The sequence below is a fragment of the Equus asinus genome, chromosome 4 (genome assembly GCF_041296235.1).
Source record: "Equus asinus isolate D_3611 breed Donkey chromosome 4, EquAss-T2T_v2, whole genome shotgun sequence".
In the NCBI taxonomy this organism is placed as follows: Eukaryota; Metazoa; Chordata; class Mammalia; order Perissodactyla; family Equidae; genus Equus; species Equus asinus.
The window spans coordinates 51,735,930-51,759,772 of NC_091793.1; the positions used below are offsets into that span (position 1 = coordinate 51,735,930).

Consider the following 23,843-nt stretch of genomic DNA (forward strand, 5'->3'; position numbering starts at 1 on the left):
GGAAAGAAATGGTACCTCAAGAAACATGACATTTAAATTTAAATCAAAATAAAAAATTTTATATTGCCAGATTCAAGGACTTAGAAGGGACAAGAATGGTTTTCATGGACTACTCTTGATAATCATGCCAAAATTTTTATTTAGCAAGTTATGGGTATTTTTGACCTCTTCATTTTCCTTCCCCAAACTTTAGTCTTCCTTCTTCAAGTTAGAGTTTCTTAGAGATTCTATAGCTCAGCCAACAAATTCTTTTGAGAACAGACAGGCCCACGAAAGTTGACACACTGGGGTCAAGATTGCTCTAATATTAGTCACACAGATTCATCTAACCATGTGTTCCCCAACCCACAGAGTGTAAAACAAAATGGTAGAAGATAGATAAGTATATTATCTATGATCTAGATATTTTTTCACAGGTGCACCCTTTTAAAGCAGAGCAAGGTAAGTTAAAAATATTACTCAATTTGACTGACTAGAGGCTTTTCTCAAAATCAAACAAATAATTTCCAACGATACTAGGAGTGATGCCTGATCACTTTATAATTTTGGATATCTTGATGTGATAGAGATTTGCTTTATGTAGAAATTTTAAAACGTTGTTTACATTAGTAATACTTTCTGAGTTTTTGTGTTTCAGAAGGCTATAAGAGTTTATTAGCCTATAATTGAAGTGATGAAATAAAATGAATAATTGTTTTAATATAAGAACCGATTTAGCAGAATTGAATGGCTTGCTTCTCATCCAAGTGAATAAAGTGAGTGTATAATTTTGTATAATCTTTGATTTTTACTGAAAGAATTGATAGGAGTAAATAGCTCCAGAAGAGTTCTCATATTGTTCCCTAAAGGCAATTGAAAAGAAAATTACAAGGACGTCAGATAAAAAATAAATTATGGCTATAAATTGAACAAAATGTGATTTTTATGTGTTGTTAATATTTACACAAATTTCTAAAATTATCACATAGCAAACTACTTCAAGTGGATTTTACTTTTTAAACAAAATTGAAATCAAAATATTTTAAACTGGGCTGACCCGGTGGCATAGTGGTTAAGTTCACACACTCCACTTTGGTGGCCCGGGGTTCGCAGATTCAGATCCCAGGTGCAGACCAAGCACCACTCATCAAGCCATTCTGTGGTGGCATCCCATATAAAATCAAGGAAGATTTGCACAGATGTTAGCTCAGGGACAATCTTCCTCACACACACAAAAATTTAAACTGACAGCTTAACTATGAATATCATTACCACAGGGATCCTTTTAAAATTAGTATTTTTGCAAAATTAGATAATTTTGGAGGCATAAATAGCTTTGTAGATGTTTTAAAACAAACATAATGGACATTCAATATAACCCTATGACACAAGTAAAAAACAGTGACATATCTGGTACTAATATATCTGAGGAAACTAAGGCACAGAAAGTATAAAAGCAGCAAGCATATTTTCCCCTAGTTGCCACTATCAGGCTAGTGTACAAGCTACAATTACTTTCTCAGCAGGGAAACTATTATGGTAATAAATAACTAAATATAAGATGAAAGCAAACCAAGCCAAAACCTAAATTTGGATATTCAAATTATACTCTGGAAGATGTTATAGATTTAGAGGAAGAAGCAAATTTAGGCTCACAATTTCACAAAGGCAGATTTCCTAAACAAAACTACCACTAAGGATAAAAGGAAACACACTTGCAGTGAGAGAAAGTGGCTGTCCAAACACACTGATAGACCTAGCCAGGCACAGGCTCAGACAGGATAGTGTCTGTGAGCGTCATCCTTGTCAAGTCATGTCAAATTTTAGGACATCTTGCAGAAAGTGGTTCTTGTGCTAGCTCTTCCCACGTGGATGGGAGAGGTGGGTACAGAAAACAGACTCTGCTTTTACTACCACTTCTCCTGACTGCTCAGTTCTCTACCTCGTTAGATTAGGGAAGTCATCTGCATGACAGGCACACTTTGCACCCAAAAGACTTCTCCCCAGCTAAAGAGAGAAGCAACGTCAAATAAATCGGCCCATCTCTATTGCCAGGGAGTAGTTGCCAGTAAGCGGCACAGACTAGAGAAAGCCTGTTAGAATTCTCAAAAGAAAACTGTTAAAATGACTCCTAGGAGAAGAATAAGTAAATCTACTTCATGCCCACACATTTGTTCACTGATTTCTAAGTAACCAATTTGAATTCTCAGGATGTGGGTTGGAGGCCTCAGTTCCATGGGCAGAGCCAGCTCTCTGAATACTTAGCTTCTTGACCATTTAGTGAGCATCTATTCAGTCTCAAGTATTGCAACACATTTTTTCTCCTGACAGCCTATGAGATAGATACTATTTTTACCCTCAATTAACAGAGGGGAGACAAGAGGCCTAAAGAAGATAAATAATTTGTACAAGATTACATAGCTATGAAAGTGGTAGAACTGGCATCTGAGCTTCGAGCTCTCACACTAAAACTTGTGCCCTGACTTCGCCTGTTTCTCGTTTTAACTTGCAGCCATCGAGATGAATTGCATTCAGTAGATCAAATTTTGGTTATATCACTTAAATATGTTTAAGCTTTGACCATTCTCCAACCTCCAGCTATACAGCATAACTAAATTAAGAGTCTTAGAAAATATTTTCATCCTGTCTTTTAGTCACTATCAGCATGTAGAGTTACAGGGGCCTCGACCATCCTTCCCAAATCTAACGACCAGTTTTACTTTTAGGCTTCAGAGTTGAGTACTGTTTCTAAAATTCTCTTAGTCGTTAAATCTATTCTTTTCCCCAACTTCTGATTTTTTTGTTTACTATATTAATTTTTGTTTAATTTCTCTGCTCCTTATTCCCAGCACTGCATAGCTCTTCCGTCTTGTTTGAAAATGTGTTCTGATATGTTTCCATTGTATTTTTCCTTCACCTCTGCCTTTAGTTTTTCAATATCAGCTTTCCTTATATGATTTTGGTCTTTTTTACAAATAGGTCTACCACATATGTTTCTTTCTCTCTCTCTCTGAACCAATAAGTACTTACAAGTCAGTATAAAATTGCACATATATAACTACCAACTGTTATCCTGCTATTTGCAGCTTATAGAGTACTGTCTCATACATTGCGTTTTGATCTTCTCAACAACCTTTTAGCTTGGTAATTTTATTATCAATCATATTTTACAGAGAAGAATACGGAGGCTCAGAAGGAATACGTGACATCTAATAAGTCACACGGTTAGACAGTTGCCATGTTTTCTGACCATAAATTTTATGACTTCGCATTGCATTATTTGACTTTTCTATAAAATTTATCTTTTGAAAACTATCTTTTCCTAATCAGATAGGTAACAACTGCTAACTCATAATCATTCAAACACTACAAAGTTGCTAAATTATAAAGTAGAATACAAAATTCTTCCTACTTGCCACAAAATAATTACTGCTAATTAACTTTTTTAAAGTCAACTTTCCTCTGATTTATTATTATTATTAATTATTTCAGACACAGGATAAAGCTATATAGAATTTTCTGCAACCTGTTTTTTGGTTAACAATCTGAAGTTCCCCCGTCTGTAACGAGCAGGTGCTCAGTTGAATCATGTTCCGAATAGAAGTAAATTAGAGACAGGCTGGGATGTGGTACCAAATGGTCATTCTGTGTTGGCCCTTTATGGTGAACTTTGGTTTTATGTTGCATTCCTGGTTCGTTCCGGTAGCATTTGACCTTCAGCTTTCTCAGCATTATTTCCATTTTATTCTCTTTTTATTCAGGAAATTTTGGATTAAAACTATTCACCATATTTCCAGATGATCACAAGAGAAATTAAACACTAGCTTTCACATTCTCTGTTCTCAGAATGGAGGCATGTGCTAAATAAGGATACTTGCTGTTAGATAACCCCATGGGGTTGGACTCAAGATTCAGAATTTGTTAGAATTCACTATATACTTTAGCATGACTATCAACAATAACATGACACGTCTCAGGATATGCTCAGCTTTCCTGAGATTGCCCTATTTGTTGTATCATTTCTATCTCCCAAATTCTGAATTTTTTAAACTTATGTTTCCTGTTGTTTCTGTTTTTTAATGAAGTCACAAAATTTTCTAAGGTCACAGTTTTTCTCTATGACCTTTACTATATATTTTTAAGGTTGCATTGAGTGGTGGACATATTAAATTATTTAATTGATCCAAGAGTAAAATAAGCCTAGACATAAATATAAAATCATCTACATTCTTAAGTTGTACCATCATTTAGAAATGATTAAATGCAGGGATAATGATTTATGCCCAGAGATAAAAAATTGTATAATATATCTTACATAAACTATTCCCAATTGAATATGAGTCAAATATCTATACTTTAAAATAGAGTGTCAAATGACTCTTACAGTAGTTACTAGCGAGATCAGCCAAGAAGAGAAAATGTCCAAAACTCTTTTATTACTGTTATAAGTTACATCTTTCTAAGCTATTACTTTACCACCATCTTATAACAGCAGAGTATTTTTTTATTTTGTGTCAATTAGTATTATTTACTTCAAGTTCAAATGCATATTTTCGAACCCAAGCAGAGGAAAATGGGGAGACATACAGAAAAATAAGGTATCAAGGAATCCATAGATTTTTTTTTAAGTAGAAGCATGCAGAATGGCACTAGAATAAATGAACAGAAATGCAGACAGGAGCACCTCATTAAAGGGTATACTGTGCTGTAGACGTCTGGTAGGCTGGAGGCTATGGATGCTTTATTCCCAACGATAATTACAAAATTAGGTGAGAGAAAGGTAAGCTTTTGTAGCAATTGGGGCCTTACATTTTCCTGATACCTACTGGAAATCTTATTGTAATAAAAGTGGAAAAGCTAAAATGTTTTTCCTTGTCATACTAACTATTTTATCTGGAGAAGGAAAATAAAGTTATTAGGACAACTTCTCTTTAATGCTTAAGTCAGACCAACAAGGAGGGGAAAAATAGTAACCAGCTAAGAAAGTTTAGGGATGATCCCATGGTTAGAATTATAGAATGGGACATATCTCACAATGGATGAGAGACACAAAATTAAAAAAAAAAATGACCCATGATAGGCTTGCAGTAAAATTTATAGTTGAATTTTTAGAATACTGAACTGAATTTCTCAAAGAAATGACCTTACATAAAGATTAGGCTTCCAAAGCATCCCAAGGAAGTCCTGGGCTTCAATATGCAGCTGGAACTCAAACACATCCTGGTGATGACAGCTGGAAGTTCCGATTACATCATCAGCAGCAAGGACAGGGGTGGACATGTGAAGGGTGCATGAGAGGTCGGGAAAGAAAGAAATCTTCCCTAGGGGAGGTGGTGCAGGGAAACGAGGGGCTTTAGAAGCCCAAGCCACGGCCTGGAGAGGACCTTGGTTGTGAGGGGCTGCTGCTGGGGGAGGGCTGCTGTATCTACCTCACTTGGAAGATGAGACCCAGAAATATGAAAATTGGATACTAAACAAGCAGTAAGCAACTGTATATCACTTAAAAAATTTTTCTGGTAAGCTGAAGTTATAGTAAGATTTCTCCATATATGAATAAGCATTTTCTAACATATCTGTGCTACAGGATCATATGTTAAATTTTCTCTTCAAATTGAGATAAGACATTTACTAAAAATATATTATAACTAACATTATAAATGCATGCAACTTGCAATTTAATTTAACAACTCTAAGTTCACACTACTATTGAGATATGGATAAGAAAAATTTCTATAGACTATCAAGAATATAGAAAATATTCTTAATTTATTTTTGTAGTGAGGTAACACTGGTTTATAACACATAAATTTCAGGTGTATGTCATTATATTTTAATTCCTCTATAGAATACATCGCGGTAACCACCAATCTGTTCTCCATGTCTCTGTGTTTGCTTGTTTATCTTCCACATACGAGTGAAATCATACGGTATTTGTCTAGGAAGCTTGTTTAAATGTGACCATCCCAAAGAGGTTGTCATATTGCTGAGACCTGCATGGTTATGACACTTTTTATCTTGATATGTCATTTCTATTGGCTTCCTATAAATGTTTAAGATTCATAGTTATCTTTGTCATTTATGTGATCCCTATAAATATGTTTTTCCTTTTTGTTTCTTCTATTGGTTAGTTATGATATGGTAGTAAAATTAAATGCATTTTTAAGTTTTTTATGAAATTCAATGACTTTTATACATGATCATAAAAAGAAATGCAAGGGTATTTTATTAAGAATATATATATTTCTGCTAATGGAAGAAATACTTGAAATTTGATCCAGAAATTTTATTGCAAACATTTAACCTTGAGAAGAAATCTGTTCTCTGACACATTTACTGAATATCACTAGTATACACATTAGACTCACTAGTTAAGTATGCATAGGAGAATTCATGAGGGAAATGCAACAATACGAGACGTTTCCAGAAACAAAGCTTTTTCTTTAAAAAAAATTAAAATAAAAGTGATTCTAATGAGGGAACGCTTCCTCTCCCTCCCTTTGTGGAGCGTGACTTCATCTAGAAACCTTATCTCTCTGCATGAATTAAGCATGTAATCTTCTCATTTCTTCAGACATGCCTCAGGAGTCTTTATTTGTTTTTACTTCAATCTAACAGTTATAACCTTCATATAGAATTATAGCCATTTCCTTCACATTTAAAGCACCACTGAAATGAGGTCTAACTCAGATATGTTTTCTACATCACTCCTGCAGTAGCATCATCCTTATCCCACACACAGTAACCATACTCAGCTTTTTAAAGAATAAAATAGGCAAGTGATGCTTAACTGGGAAACTGAACATGGTAGTGTTTTGTAATCAACTGTGACAAGGGCATAAATAATCTGTTTCTAATAAGACTTAAAATATTGACATTTGAGAAGAATTTCATTCATACATTTGCATTGCCATTTTGTTTCATAGATGGGAGGAAAAGGTATGAAGTATTTAGAGTGTAACTGAACATAGGTAAGGCATTTTATTAAATGAATAGCTCCAAAAATGAGACTTTTTGGAACTTAAATAGGTGCCAGGTAGTGTGTAAAATCTAAACACTTATAATCTTATTTACTCCTCAAAACAGTTCTATGAAGAAAGGGAGGGTGGAATAACACTTCTCTGAGTATAATTTCTAGTACAGTTATGGTTTTTTGGAGATTTTTAAAATTTCACACACTTAAAAAAGAAAAGAAAATAGACAAGATTTTGGCAGTGTGGGGAGTAACCCAAATTTAAAAATCTAAAACAGAAACATGAAGAGAGTCACATTTCAAATGAATGACGTAGCCACACTGGGCCTGGGGGCAAAGACAAGAATTCAGGTAACTTTTAAACTATTTGGACTTTGAATATTTGGACTATATATCTTCAGTCTGAAGACACAAAGAACTCTAAACATAGATTGAAGGCTACATAGTAGGCATGTTTTTTTTCGGATTCATGGGTTAATAATTTAGAAGCCATTTTCTATGCATCCTAGGATTGAACAAATAAATCAAATCAATAAACAAATATATAAAATTGAAAAGATATTGTGAATAATGGGAGCTAGGTTCTGAACTATCAGAGAAGGGAGTTAGTTACAAATATGGGAAAAAGGAAGACAGAACGAACTCCATGGTGTTGGTTGAAATTGGAGGTATCAGTTTGAACTTATGGCTTTCAAGATGTAGATAGATAGCTAGATAGTTAGATGAAAACAAGGAAAGAAGGAAATATATATATATAGATGTGTGGTGGTACATACACCCACATCTCTGAGCGTGTGTATGTTCTGTCTGCATCTGTCCTAGTTCTGTATGCTGAGAAGGTGCAGAAGTAACGACATCCAGTAGCAGCAAGAAGTTCACCTAGCTCCAAGATCTTGCTTTCAAAACACTTCTTTCACTAGAAGAAATCTACGCATTTTGATAAAATTACTGACTCCATAGCTAGTCAGGGAAAGTAAAAGATATGCCTGAAACCACTTCTTGTGCCAGAAATTAGGAACATACTCAAATAACGATGGAGTTGTGTCAAAAGGATATAAAGGCCAGCTTGAGGGGGCTCCCTCTGCCCAAATCTGGGACAATTTGAGCATTGGAGTAAATAATCATAAAGGATTATAAGCTTAACTAGCAAACACCTTACTGGTAGACAGCATGTTAACAAAGTGATGAAGTGATCAAAGTTAGCATCACCATAATGGGGCAAACAGACATCATGTGCCTCCTGCTATGATGCATTGCAAAGGACACGTCGTGATTTTGTTATTCCTAGTAAAGGTGCACAAAATAAATCTAATTATGAGGAAACAAAGGACAAACCTAAACTGAGAGACAGTCTGCACACTAACTGGCCGACATCATTTAAAAAATGTTTATGTCATGAAAAAAATCATGATTGAGGAACGGTTTCAGAATGAAGGAGACTGAAGAGACATGAAAACTGAATGCCAAGCATAAGATGGTATTTGCTTTAGAGATAAAAGACATTATTGGGACAACTACTGAAATCTGAATAAGGTCTGTAGATTAGATAATAGCATTATGACCAGTAAATGTTAATTTCCTGATTTATGTAAGATAATGTCTTTATTTTTAGGAAATACACACTTAAGGATTTAGTAAATGAAAGAGGAATCATGCCTACAACTTACTCTTAAATGTTTCAGGGAAATAATCGTACACACACACAAACACACAGAGACAGAGCAGAGATACAGAGACAGAAATACAGAGAAAGAAAGAGTAAGTATTAACCTTGGGGATTATGAGAGAAGTGTATACAGGAATTCTTTACACGATTTTTGCATCTTTTCTGTAACTCTGAAAATTATGTCAAGCAAAAGGGATTTTAAAAAAGCTCTATGATGTAATTCCCATTACAGTTACGCACCTCATGATGACATTTCGGTCAACGATGGATGGCATATATGGCGGTGGTCATATAAGATTAGTTTCATATAGCTAGATGTGTAGTAAGCTATACCATAGAGTGTAAGTACACTATATGATGTTTGAACAATGATGAAATCACCTAATGATGCATTTCTCAGAATGTATCCCCATTGTTAAGCAAAGCATGACTATTATCCCAACTTATGGGTACGTCAACTCCACACTCAGAATCATACACTAAGGACTACAGCCAAGATTTGAGCTTAAGTCTGCTTAGCTTCAGCCTCTAAACTCTTAGCCACTAGTTTGTTCTGTCTTGGCTCCATCTATGGGAGAGTACCTCACATATAAATGCCAGCTGTCATATGCATGCCAAGGAGGAAAAAAATGGGAAACATTGATCTAGAAACTAAAACTGCATTGTTCAATAAGTAGTCATTATGTGGCCACTAGCCAAATGTACCTATTTAAATGTAAATTATTAAAATTTAGAAGTTGGTTTCTCACTCATACTAGCCACGTATCAAGTGCTCAAAAGCCTAATGTGGCTACTGGCTAACATATTGGACAGTATAGGTAAAAAACATTTTCTTCATTGCAGAAAGTTCTATTGGACTATACTAGTCTAGACTCTAGACTATTGTGAAATTTAAAAGGATGTTGCTTACATCTATCCACAACTGTGTGCAAGGAATAGAGGAGATTCCCACATTCCACTTCACTTGGGAAGGGTACACTGTGTTAGTTATGAGTATGGGCTGTGGAGATTTTCTGCATCTTGACTGTCTGGGTTCAAGTCCAGCCTCTATAGCTTACTACTGGGAGTCCTTGGGCAAGTAACTTCATGATTCTTTTTTTAGGTTTCCTCATCTATAATGGGGATAGTAGTAGGGTCTACCTCATGGAGTTGTGTAAGGATTAAAAGAGTGGAGTATTATGAAAATAACACTCCTTTATAACTTAAAGGGAATGTTCTTATGCATATCAGGGCAGAGTTAACAATCTCTTATGTGTAAAATAAAACATGCATTTCATATCCATCACATCCTTATTTAGGAAAATAATCAAGTACCAGTGCTGGAGTTGAACTTGATGACTTTTAAAGTCTCTTTCAATACAGAGACTCTATGATTCTATGATATTAAGACCACTGTGATTCTGCCTTAGATGGGCTTTATAATGATTAGCATTTATAATTTTCAAAGATAATTTACATATATCTCCTTACTAGAGTCTAAAACTGATTTTTAAAATTTTACAAATAAATAAATTTACATTCTAAAACATTAAATTACTTACCCAAAGCTAAATAATTAGTAAATGGCAAAGCCTAGGATTGAAGATAGGTCTTGCAATTCCAAGTCCTTTATGCCATATAACTCTATTAGTCATGCATTCATTACATATTTGTTGAACACATAGTATGTACTGGACATGCTGGTACATACTGGGAAAATGGCATTGAACATGGAGAAGTGTCTCCTACGTTCACTAAAAGGGACAGTCCAGTTCAAGATCTCCAAATTGATCACAGAATCTCGCAGTTCAGAGAACCTTATTTGATTTGGGATTGCATAGAGAAAAGTCAAGTAATTTTGTACCTCTCTGGGTTTGTGTAGCCCTAAGGAAACTTTTATAAAGAAATATTTAGATATTCTGATGCGAGAGAAGATGTATTGAAATTTCTGCAGTGATGGCAAAAGATGTGTTAGACCTAAATTTGCTTGTATGCTGTTTTCATCTAGTACAGAGATATGCAAAAAAAAAAAAAATGCTCTTTTGCTTATTTACAAAATCTAGGCATTATTTATTTAAAGTTTTCACCTCATTCTCACCACGTTTTATCTTTTCCTGACCCATGTCTGTGCAATATTTTGTGATTCAGGCTGTAGTACAAACACCAATACAATTAATAAAAACATTATAATAATTTCAGTAATGCCATATAAACACACTGTATATGCATATAAACTGGCTCCAAACACAGTTCGCCATTAAATATGACTGTATCGTGGTAGCATACTCAACAGGAAGAAGTCTGGTCAGGTACATCTTTGTAAGTAGCACTTTTTACTTATCCTATCCATCCTGACCACTAGAATCCATGACCTGAACTGCAGAAAGCACATTATTGAAACATTACAGAGTTTTAGGAATTGTAGCACACACATTAGAATCTCTTGTATAGATCAAAATCTATTTTAAGAACTCAAAGAGGGGGCTGGCCCCCTGGCTGAGTCGTTAAATTCACACACTCCACTTTAGCGGCCCAGGATTTCGCAGGTTTGGATCCTGAGTGCAGACATGGCACTGCTCATCAGGCCACACTGAGGCAGTGTCCCACATGGCACAACCAGAGGCACTCACAACTAGAATATACCACTATGTACTGGGGGCAATGGAGAGAAGAAGAAGGAAAAAAAAAAAAGAAGATTGGCAACAGATGTTAGCTCAGGCATCAACCTTAAAAAAAAAAATGAACTCAAAGAATCCTATTTAAGAATCTTAATGACCATGAATTTCAGTATTCTTTTATTAATGATATATTATTAGTATTCTCTCCTTAAATATTTTGGATTAAAAATCATAGCTAGCATCTATTGATTGCTTACTACCAGATACTGTAGTAAGTGTATCTTTAGTTACAATTCTAAGTATAGTTTCCTTTGTAACATTTCCATTTTACAGATTAGATAACTGAAGCCATAGATAACCTATTAAAGTCACAAAGTGGGGGAGAAATAATTTGAAAACAGGTAGTTTGACCAAAATTCCTACGCATATCCATCCCCTATGCCGACTTCTAAGATATTACAGAATATTAGGGAAAAATATTAAAATAGTAAAAGGATGAAATTACTTAAAATTGCATTATATACAACTGTTCTGAACATTTTGGTTTATTACATTTAATCTTATTTTGTGGTCATCACGGTCTTAAGTATTACAGAAGTTATATTACTAAATAAGATGGATGCCTTTACCTCCAAGAGTTAATGATCCAGAGAAGAAAATATATAACATTTTAATAGAGTAGGCATTGAAAGTATGAACTCTAGAGTCAGACTGCTCAAGATTGAATGTTAGTACTTTATAAACTGCATGACCTTGAACAAACTAGTTAGTCTATCTAAACTTTGATTATCTAATCACTGTGTTCATTAATATCACCACCGTATGATGCAAACATGAATAAGAGAATACAGGTAAGAGCAAAGTTCAAGGGAAACATAAATGGAAAGGAAGGGAATTAACTGCAATTGAACAAATCATAGAAGGCTTTGAATTGCCAATTGAGAGTTAATTTATACAGAAGAAAATAATAATATTTAAAGGGCTCTTCCTCACTGAAAAAATAATCTCAATGTGGTTATGTGAGACTTTTAATAAAAAACGCTTCTTTAGAGATCTTTTGGATACAAAAGTTTACAAAAATGCATCTGACTGGATAAAATTAAGAAACGAAAAAACATGTGAATTGAAAATCAATTGCTTCTTGAATTTGTATTAGATTAACCTCAGTGTGTTAAAGCCATCCCAATATCCCCTAGCATACTTCTATAAATGATATAGATATATATTTGTCTATGATGTGTATTCTGTCTTGTTATTTTCATTTGTTTGAATGGCATCTATTAAAACAACTCAGTGGCAGGTATTATATCTACAGCTTTCTTTGTGACCTTGTAAACCATCTTATAAATGTTCAGAGAATATCCTAATTAAATGATATTGTTTCACTAGTAAGAAGTTGTCACTACATTATTAATCTAATTATGGATTTCCATGACTTTTAGTCTACATTTTTCTTTCAAGTCTATTAATAAAAAGAAGATAGGCTCCTACATATCATTCACAAAACAAAAATATTTATATATTTTTTAAATTCAGATTTCGTCAGTTAGCTTAGTAATTCATTCTGCCTTAATATTTCAAAAAGACCAAATGCCACAGCTTTCTTGAGCAAAAAACACACTGAGGATACTCTACAATATATTGAGGCTAATATATGGTGTCTGAGGCTGGCAATGCATGTATAAATTAGTTCATATGTTGCTCTCCAGGAGAATGGATTTCGATTATGCCTGAGACACATAAGACACATTATTGAAATGTTCCAGAGTCTTAGGAATTGTGGCATACACAATTAGACTATCTTGTACAGATAAATATCTATTATAAGGATACTATTTAAGGATTTTAAGGATCTCCAGAGGAGTATTAACACAATAGTTTACCATCTCGTTCCAACCACTGATGCACAGGACATTTGCCACTACTTAGCATCGAACACCCTTCCTATTGGAGGGAGGTGATAGAAATCCCAAATAGAAGGTGTGCTTCCACCTGAAGCCAAGGGAAGCAGAGAACAGTCATGCAGGGCCCTGGGACCTTGGGCATGGACATATGCTACGGGTTACGGGCCAATAATGTACACCATCCCACCTTGAACTTTTGTATCCTAGAGTAAGGCAGAGGTATAAGGAGAGTTAGTGATTGTTCTGGGGAGGGGAGTAGAGGTGTCAAGTGACTATGAAACAGACTGACTGTCCAGTGACAAAGGTACCAGTGGAAGAGTTCTGGGCAGACTATTTGCTTGTTCTGTCTGATCTAGCTCTGCCTTCGACTGTCCTGGCCTCCCTTGGTATCCAGCTTCTCTGGACATCTTTCTTAAACTTGGATCAAGCAGATTTGGGGAGTTTTTTTATAGCCTTCCAACACATCCATTTTTTTTGGTCAAATTCTCTAGACCTAGTTTCTGTTGTTTGTAACCTGAAAACATTACTTTTATACCTGCCATAATTGTTTTTTAATTTTTAAATTATATATATGCATTTATTACAAAAGTAGTAACTATTTCCTATGCAACGTTTACATAACACATAAGCACAAAAACAGAAATTAAAATAATCAATGTCATCAATAACTTCATCATCTGGCAATAAATCTTTTAAAATTTTGGTTTATAATCTTTTATTTCTCCTTCTGTCCCCATATCTCAGTCTTGATTACTATCTCTCTCTCCACATACATCACTTATGTATTTCAGCAATGAGATACCACTATACACACTACATTGAAATTTTATTTTTGATTTAGTATCACATGAATGTTTTGTGGAAATATTGAAGATTTTTCTTTAGCATCAACATACATGGATGCTTAATATTTCCTTGTATGGATATTCTATAATGCTATAATTGTTGGCCATTCAGAATGTATCCTTTTTTCTTCCCATTATGAATAATTCTACGAGGAATATCCTTTATATAAAATTTGGCCCCAACTGGCCTCTCCATATATTGCTTTGTTTGTTTCTTTTTGTCCAGATGGTGCTCTGATGAATAATGCTATGTGAATAATGCACCTGCGAAGAGTGTCATTTGCACTGTTAGGAAAGCACTGTCAGTTTAGCCAGTACAGCCTTTTCTATACTTACTAAGAGTTTTATCTCCCCAGCTTGAAAAAGGAGCAAAATGTAACCAGCTCATATGCCCACAGGGCAGCTCTCTTGTCCCAGATTCTGTAGCTTTCAATTCTCTCAGTCAGTCACCCCTGCCCCGAGATTGCTCCCCAGAAGAGCAAATTACACACGCACACTGCATGGACTGACGCTGGCAGTTTTACAGTCAGGGACAAGGCTTTGGCAGGCAACCTGCCTGGAATGGAGAGACTAGCAAGGGAAAGGCTATTCTCACATCAATGCTTTCCTGGTCTCTTCCCTGGAGGAATCAAGCCCATTCAGAGCACATATGGTGCACTGTCTTATTTAAACAAACAAACAAATCTATATTAATACTACTTGTACATTTCTGAGCTAAGTTATTTTATATAGTCTTTGATATGAGAGTACTTAAAAACCTTACAAAGGACTTCAAAATCTCTTGCATGGCTTTTAAAATTCCTAAAAGATTTGTTCAAAATAAACATGAGTTCTTAAGACTTAACTAATCTTTCTTTTGGCCTATCCAAAAATGGATACTCGAGTTTTATCTCAGGCCCAAATTCTAGTTAACTTTAATATGAACCAACATTATGAAACAATCCTCATAAAAGCTGATCTGATCAGGTGGGGTATGTGTATATGTGGGTGGGTGGCGAGGGGTGTTAATGGAAATATATTCTCAAGAACAAGGTGAGTGTGGATCCTACTTTATTCTGTGATGTTCAGAATAATGTCAGAATCCTGCAGTCAAGTCTGAGTACACAGACTAATTGAGATTATATTCAGAAGACGGAATGGTAAAGAAATCAATGTCATGACTCATGAAAAACTGCCTAGAGCAGAGATGATGCAAGAATATGAATATAACTATCTTCAAATACTTGAAAGGCTGTTTTGTGGAAAAAGATTTGCTCTGTATAGCCAAAAGGGATGGAGCTATAGGTGAAAATATCAGAAAACATTTCAGCTCAGTATAGGAAAGTACTTTCTAACGAAGCGCAGGGTCAGTTGCACCGCTTTGAGAATTTATATTGAGACTGTGACAAAAAAGGTTTTCATGTTTATATTCCTTGAAAAGAAATGAGGTAGCAAAACAGTAATTAGACACTATGGTTTCATAAATATTAAGCTCAGAGACTCAGACAGAGAATAGATTTCTACATGTAATTAAAAACGAGTTTTCATACTTTCAGTGGATACAACTAACGAAGGTACTTATAAAAAGAACACTATGCTCATTTTCTATGTACATCAACAGAAGAAGAAAACTGTATAGTTCAAGAGAACAGATCAATAGTAAGCAATAAAATAAATATATTTAGTCGCCAGTAAACAAACAGGAAGATAAAAGGAAAATAAATGGATGTAGCTAGGCTGAAATTTGAAATAAAAAAGAGGAACTGTCATCAAAGGAATGTTGGTTTCAATAACCAAATCTGAGCCCTCCTCAAATATTCTTTATTAAAAACCATTTTGAATGACCTCATTTGCAATCACCTTTATTATCATTCACTTCATATAAGAATTTTGGTTTTGCCATGATTCCAACATAATTTAATAGAAAAGCATGCATCTGGCTAAGTAATTTATTCAGACATTTCAATGAAATTAGAAGAGAAAATCCTGGTTCAACAGATGGATCCTATACATGATTTCAAATCATGTCTGGCTGGCTCAGCTGGAGAGCTGAGCTACCTTACTTCACAAAATCAACAACTGAAACCCGAGTCTTCCATTGGGGTTCTTTTCTTCTAGCTTTTCCCATCACTTTTATCATGGTCTACCATTTAATTAAAATAAGACTGGACTTCATTTAGACCCAGAAACATCTGATTAAACTCTAGAATAAAACATCTCTATAAACATAGCATAATTAAATAACCAATATGTTAAATGTACTCTTAAAAATAAGTCACAGTCCCTATGTTTATACATTTGGGTATCTTAATAAAAATATAGAGAATTTGGAATGCAAAATGGATAAACAAGCCCCGAAACCTCTTTCAAACGTAATGGTTTTCTTTTTTAATCAGCTAATATCATTCTTCCTAAAAATATATATGGTAGTAAGTAATTTTAAATATTCAGTGTAATTGTAAAAGTACTTAAAATCTTAAAGTAACTTCAGAATCATAGTCAGCATAAGTAGAAGAAACACTTTCAAAACTTACTTTGACAAAATAACGTGATGTCAAATGAGAAAAACAGTCAGGAAAATAGATATTAAAAGCACTATAAATAGAGTAATAAGACAGAAAACTTTTCACAAATTCATTTTAGAAAATGCAAATAGTAAAAATTGTGTTTTTTAACATTGAGCAATTAATAGCAACTAAAATACCTTCTATGTCATTCTTACATATCTTCTTTTTAGCCCCCATTATCTTATCCTAAATACAGTTTCTGCTAATGAGGCCAGAAACTTTATCATTGAGACCTGTGGTTCCCAACTTTGCCTATGGCTGGTTGCTACGCCCTGGGAACCATTTACCTATCATGAATATAATGCCCTAACTACATTTTTATATGCAGAATCATCCTCTGCTTTCTAATCAATCTGGTTCAAGCCACCACTTCAATTTTCCTAAAGCATCTCTCTAATGATATTATCTTCCTATTCTAAAACTTTCAGTAGCTCATGATTAATCTCCAGTCTATGTTTTTCAAGAGACTATCAATCCTCTTTCAAGGTCCAGCTCAACAGGCACTTCCTCCAAGATGCCACTTTCACTACCTGTGATAAAAGTTATCACCGCCCCCAGAGGTTCTGTATTACCCATGTGGTGTTTATAACCTTCACTTGTATATTACAAATATCTGTACCTGTTTTATTTTTTCCATTAGATTGCATGTAAATTGAGGGCAGGTACAATGGATTATCAAACTCTGTATACTGCATACATGTCTCACAAAAGTAGATATTAACTTGTGTGAATTAACGCATGAAAATATATAGAAAACAAAATAGCATTCTTGATTCATAGTTAAATTCAGAGGTTTTATAAGGAGAAAAATAAGTGTTTCTAATACAGCATTTGAGCTGTATGCACCTTTAAGCAGATATCACAAGGTGTAGGGACCCATAAACTATTGCACAACAGCAACAGAGTTGTAATTCATACGCCTATTTAAACTTATGCAAATGAGGACATTAAAGTGGAAACGTATATATAACATGTGCATCAATAAAAGAAAACAAATTACTCTATAATTTGTTGTTGTTAAAGTAGGCTTAACTCATTAAACTGCTTGGTGGCTAAGACATATGAAAACATCTACTACAGAAGGTCCCAGGCTATTACCAGAATTGGCTCCAGGAACCAGGAAACAGAAGTCTCTTTTCATTGTGTTTCTAGTCCTCAGTTATGTAACTCCCTCTTCAATATTATCACAACTTCCTTCTTTTTCCCACCCAAAGAAATACTTTCCAGGGTATCTTTATTACGGTCTCCATTTCTCCAGCGTCAAAATTCCACAATCATTTTCCCAAAACCCCTTTGAATACTTACTTATGCATATATCTATTTCCTCAGAATTTTACCAAGGGACAGATTTGATAGGTGATCAAAAGAATAATTAATTGAAGATCAATGCCATCTTTCTAGATCAAAAAAGTTACATATGTTGTCTTACTTAAGAGTCAATAAACCATTATGATCTCAATAAAATTACTTGGAAAAAAAAAGAGTGAGAACAATTCATGTGATAAGTAAAAATTATCACCTGTATTTTGCAAATACAAAAGCTAAAACTAAGTAAGATTAACTGATTTTCCCAAGATGAGTCCAATTCAGTGCCTTTTCCAACAAACTTGATTTTCCCAAAGATATTTAAATATTTAGAAGACTCCTAGAGAGACAACCAATATTTTGGATAGGACAATATCAGTAAACCCTTTCAATCTTCCCACCTATGTGACTAGCAACACATCTGGATCACTGGTCAATAATTAGACTTCAATTGCTGTAAGTGTAATCATTTCCTGTATACATTATTGTGAGTCATTGTGAATCATATGTTTTACTAGATCAAGTAAATATTGCAAAAGATTTGACTATTAATCAAGCAAAGCAAAAAACCAAACCAAAACAAACGAAACAAAAACCTAACAACTCACATATTGGGAAAATCCACTTAAAGACTTGTTCAGAGCAAGGAATGACAGAAAAATTCTGCACTTTAGAAAATTCATAACTGCCATCATCTCAGGAAACTTTTCAAATAAACAATTTGAAAAATGAGCATAATAAAGCATTTCTCAAGAATGTATGAATTTTAAATCATTATGAAATCTAGGGAAAAATATATGAAGTTCCATAAATAGCAACAAAGTTTCTAATATTACATTAAGTAGAAATTTAGTACTACTTTTGATGAAATATTATTCTTCAAGCTTTAAGGTTCTAATCATGTGTTTACTCAACTAATATAGAAAAAAAAGAATGTATTTGGTTTAATTTAAACTACCTAACAATTCTTGGTCACTGTTAGATCTTACAGTAAGTGTAGACTGATCCAAAATGAATATTCTTAAAAATTATTTTTCAAAAAAAGCACAAAAATACAATAAATAAATCAAACATATCTTTAAAGAATAAAAAAATAAAATAAATAAAATAAAATAAAACCAGAACTTTATATGGGAAATCAAGGGTATTGTATATATTTTCTTACAACAAAGTTGAGATGTTTTACTTATGTCATCTAAAAACACACCCAACAACATATATTAGAAATGAACAAACTTAAAATGATTTTATCTACAATTAAAAGTAAAATTTAACTTTCTAGTATGATGTTAGTGAATATAGCTAAATGTATTTGTAACATATTTTCAACCAATGAACCTTCTCACTTGTCTTTATCAATCTAGGGCATAAGTTAGAAAATGCTGGTTACTGAGTGAGTCTTCCCAGGAAGCATTTGAGGAAATGTTTAGATAGTCCCACAGTAACGCTCACTGTGTGTGTATTTTCTTCTGCCTTAGTACATGTCTGCTTGGATGTCCTACCAACACATGAGTCTAATAAGCCAAAAATTATACTTGTACTTATTAAAAATATGGCCCTTTTAAAGTATCTTGCATGTAAAGTTTCTTTTGACTCCAAATTGATTGCCTTTAGTTTTGACATCTTCCCAATGTTATGGAGTCTTGAGAATACTTCCATTACATAATGCTTCTTGTTTATATTCACTCTCCAAATTCATATCTAGATAATTACAATAACCAGTGTCTCTTTATGTTTAGTCATGTGCAGTTTCTAGGATAATCTGTTACGTTTTGCATTGTGTACAGTGCTCTACTCATCACCACATCACAGCCTTTCGTTCAAAAGTATCTATAACACACATTCCCTTAATCCCATTCTCTTCAATCTCGCCTTTGTTTATGCCGACATAGCCTTTCTGCATTTAGCAATTTCAGAGTATTTATCATTATCTCTTCATTTGACTTTTCTGCTTATCAGCTAGTGTCTTGTATTGTATAGAATAACCTTAAAGGGAAAAGGTAGGAAGGAAATGGAGTGAAGGTATAATAATAAATCCCTTTTCATTTTCTAAGATATCACAATTGACCCATACCTAGTATTCCATCCCTGATATCATCTTTCTTTCGTATCCCAATTCTAAATTCCATTTAATAAATGCTCCAAAGGAAATTTATAGAAATATCATAGACAATCACGCAGGAAGTCATTAAACTAGGAAGTCAGACATAGATGTCATCAATTATGTAGTACTTTGAGCCTTGTAGAAGACTTTATGATTCTATTAATGCAATTAAGCAGCATCATGAGCAAATATTCATCACGTTTAGTAATTTAACAAAGTGGCCAGTCCCAGTAGAAAGACAGTCTAGAATTCCATCCTAGTTTTGTTTAGAATAAAGTGAGAGCAAGAAATAAGGCAATGGCAAAAGAGTTTCTCAGGAATTAAGTCATCTCACCTCCCCAGGGCATCACCGACATCATAATCACAAAGCCTTAGAGAGGCTGGAGTTGTCTGTACTTCTCCACATTTTAGCTTCCACCCATTCCTCACCCATCATTCTCACTTCTGGCCTCACGAGTCAGTGGAAAGAGTTCTTTCTGAGATTCCCAATGATTTCCGTGTCACTAAATCTCATGAACATTTTTTCAGATTTGAGGTGACATCACAATAGTTTTTGACACAATGTCTTCCCTCCCTCTCAAAAGATATTCTTCCCTGGTCTTCTGTCAGATATTTGCCATATTTCACTCCGTTCTCTGTGCCAGCTTTTTGTCGCTTGCAGGCTCATTTTTGTGTACATAGACAAACGGTGCAGAACCTCCAAGTTCAGATGTAGGCTTTCCCTCATTTTATCCTATACTCTCTTCCACATCTGCAGCTTGAATTACTACCTAAACACAATTTCTTCTGAGCTCTAAGCCAACGTATTTAATTTCCTATAAGACATCTCTCCCAAGATTTATTTTCAAACACACTTTCATGTCTAAAATCAAATTCACGATCTTCCCACACATTCAGTGCATTTTCTATCTCGATGAATAACACCCACATCCATCTAGTTGTACAAGCCAGAAAACTCATCTTGATGACAAACTAATCTATCCACCTCAACCCTAGTGCCGTTACTTCACTCACAACACTGAAGCTTGGGTGATCACTTAAAAATGAAAATTTGATCACTTCCCTCCTTTATTGAACAATTTTCAGTGGCATCCCATCACTCTTAGACAAATCTCGACAAGATATAAAAGGTCATGTCCATCCAACTATCTCTAGTTCTTCAGTCTTTTCTTACAGCATACTTTTCTGCATTCCCTGTACTTCAGTCCCTTGTCTGCTCTTCCTCAAGAATTTGCCTGGATTCTTTCCTCCATACACATCACCTAATTTCCACTTTATCCTTCAGATATCAGCTCATGTGTACCTCATATAGGAAAGCCTAGCTTCCCAAATAAGGTAAAATTTCTTCACTATGAACTTTCAGAACACTATATATCTTACTCTCTTTGGTAGCGTTTTTCAGTTGTAGCTTTACATTTTTTGCAATCATTATCTCTGTATCGTTTTCTAGACTGTAATTTTCATGAAAGCAAAGGCTGTGCTTATTTTTGCTCCTCTTTGTATCCAAAATGCCCAGCACATAGTAGGAAATCAATAAACACCAACTAAATGGATGAATAAATGAACGTTTGTGGTCTGAACTGGATAGGTGTAAATATCCAGGGATTTAAGCTGGGATGAGAAATGAATAAGGGGGCGGTAAAAATCCCAAAGAAGTTTTGCTATTTGACATCCAGAGTCTAAGAAAGTTTATCCAGGCTTGATGTAAGGTTTTAGGCTTTGAATGTTTGGGAACTTGGACCCTAAATATGTGGTAAAGGAACTGGTGAGCACTAGGAAGGGAGGTCAAAGTTTAGGGTTCATCTTATTCATTCAATTAGTTGTTCATCCATTTACTTAAAAAAATCATTAAACACCTACCATGTGCTGTGGACTATGCTAAGTACTATGGCTACAAAAATAGGATGATGCATGCCCTCAGGAAGCTTCCAATCTAGTAGATAAGTGGCTCTGAGGCTCATTCAATAGCAAGGAAGAAACTTAATCTATTTCTAGGTCTGCACTGAAATGATTCTGGGATACACATGAAAAATGCACAAAATTCCAGGATTAAGAATTGATTAATGCCTAGCTGGATATATGTGAACAGAGGAGGAAGGGATTCAGCCAAGCAACATTGGAGATAGTCCGAGGGCATCAGTAGTACTTAACAACTTTATGAATGATTGTTTGAAGAGAGAACATATTTACGAAAAATTAAAATAATCTATTGTATGTAGTATTTGACACTTTGAAAATTAAGCTAGAATGACATACTATCAGATTGCAGAAAAATCAGAAGAAAAATTGATTATACTGAAGTAGGTGTTAGTTATTGAAGTGTCAATCTGGCGATGACAATATTCAAGAAAACAAAGAGACAGTATAATGATTATAGTCATCTGTATTTTTTCTTCAAGGAGGACAATGAAAACCAAATCTATATCTTTATCTATATGGCCTCAAATTACAAAAGAACCCAGCTTTAACTACAAGGAAATTTGGCAGCAAACAGATCTGGTAAGAATGATTTTTGTAGTATTTCTCTGGAGATACAAGGATGAAATATATATGTCTCTGGATTATTTTTCCCTATGTGTAGAGGCTAAGCTTGTATTCATGATTTTTGTTTCAATCAGAGTTTAATTAGAATCTTAACAGTAGAAAGCAACTCTACATCCTGAAAAAAATTGAAGACAAGATCAGAAAAATATCAACTTTTCTACTTGAAAAATACGGAAACAAATAGATGAAGTGAAACAATTTAGAAGTAGTTCATGCTGAGAGATATTTCATAAATGAGTGGCTGATAAGAAATAATGGCATACTCCAATTCCAGAAAGTCACTAAACCAATCACACATTTATACAAAATAACCACTCACTTTGGAAACATTTACAGTGAGTTCATGAAAACGTGAATGAGAGTGTGGAATCTGCATGGAGGCTAGAAAAGAGAAAATATATTTGTTGAGTATTATGCCAGTAAGATAGACATTTCTGGACGGAAACCATCATTCCATATCCACATGGAGGAGGAGCAAGTGTGCCATAAAATGCAGCTCCAAGTCCTCCTTGTCCTGCACAGATTGTGAATCTTTTGCTTGATCAAAATGGCCTTAATTATACATTAACGAACTGTGTTCTGATTTTTAAATCAATTCTTTGTGAAAATTTATAATATAGATCAGTGCTCCAGAACCTGATCAATCCTAAGTGAAGTAATGAAGTTGATTTCCTGGAAATGCCAGGCAGGAGGTTTAACCTGGACGTGGAAAGATTCTCCTAAAGCCAGAATAGTGGACTCTGCCCTCAACCTGACCATGAGGCCTTCTTTACCCATCTTAATTACAACATTTTCTTGAAAATATTTATTTACAGAAATAAGGAGTGTTATAACAGAGGATAAATTGGAAACATTATCAAAGAACTAGAGCATGGCACAACAGTGTTTTAGTGACTAGGGGAAAAAATTGTGGCTTTAGGTTCTGATCACTAGATCAGAATGATCAATAGAGTTCACTCTCTGGTGTAGAGAAGTGAACGGCTGAGTTTTGTTCAGTTTTATATTGTTGAGATATGATTATTAAAACTGGCAGAGATGTGGCCCAAACTTCTGGTATCTCTGAAGTTGCACCAACTGCCCTTAAGGTAACATTATATGTAGAGTAATATAATCAGTACTCAAAAAAAGAAAAACACAAACTCTTCAGATTCTGCAGGTTTAAATACAATATTTCAACTAGAATAATGGAATAAGAAATATCCCCTGTGTCTGGAAACTATAACTTCCATGAACATTAGTTGATGAGTAAATAGAATTTTGTAAAAATTTTAGAGATTGTAGATACGAGAAAACTGAGGCTAAGGGAAGTGAAGTGATTTGCCCCAGGCTGAACTGCCAGTTATGAAGGTTAGTTGGGAAGTCCAGAGAATCTTTGACAGATTC

At 34.4% G+C, this 23,843-nt stretch overlaps 1 protein-coding gene and 1 long non-coding RNA gene across 12 annotated transcripts in view; one reads left to right on the forward strand and one right to left on the reverse strand.

Annotated features, from left to right (window-relative positions):
* Positions 1 to 23,843, reverse strand: part of SYT1 (synaptotagmin 1) — a 521,971-nt gene that overhangs the window by 454,462 nt on the left and 43,666 nt on the right. The window lies entirely within an intron of this gene.
* The window catches only part of LOC139045064 (uncharacterized), a 150,338-nt gene continuing 131,733 nt past the window's right edge, over positions 5,239 to 23,843 (forward strand). For 2 of the 3 annotated variants that reach the window (XR_011502697.1, XR_011502696.1), the window contains exons 1-2: positions 5,259 to 5,495; positions 22,316 to 22,415. This is a non-coding gene — a long non-coding RNA (uncharacterized lncRNA). Of the gene's footprint in view, positions 5,496 to 22,315; positions 22,416 to 23,843 lie in introns of all 3 variants that reach the window. The other variant, XR_011502695.1, reaches the window with a different exon arrangement.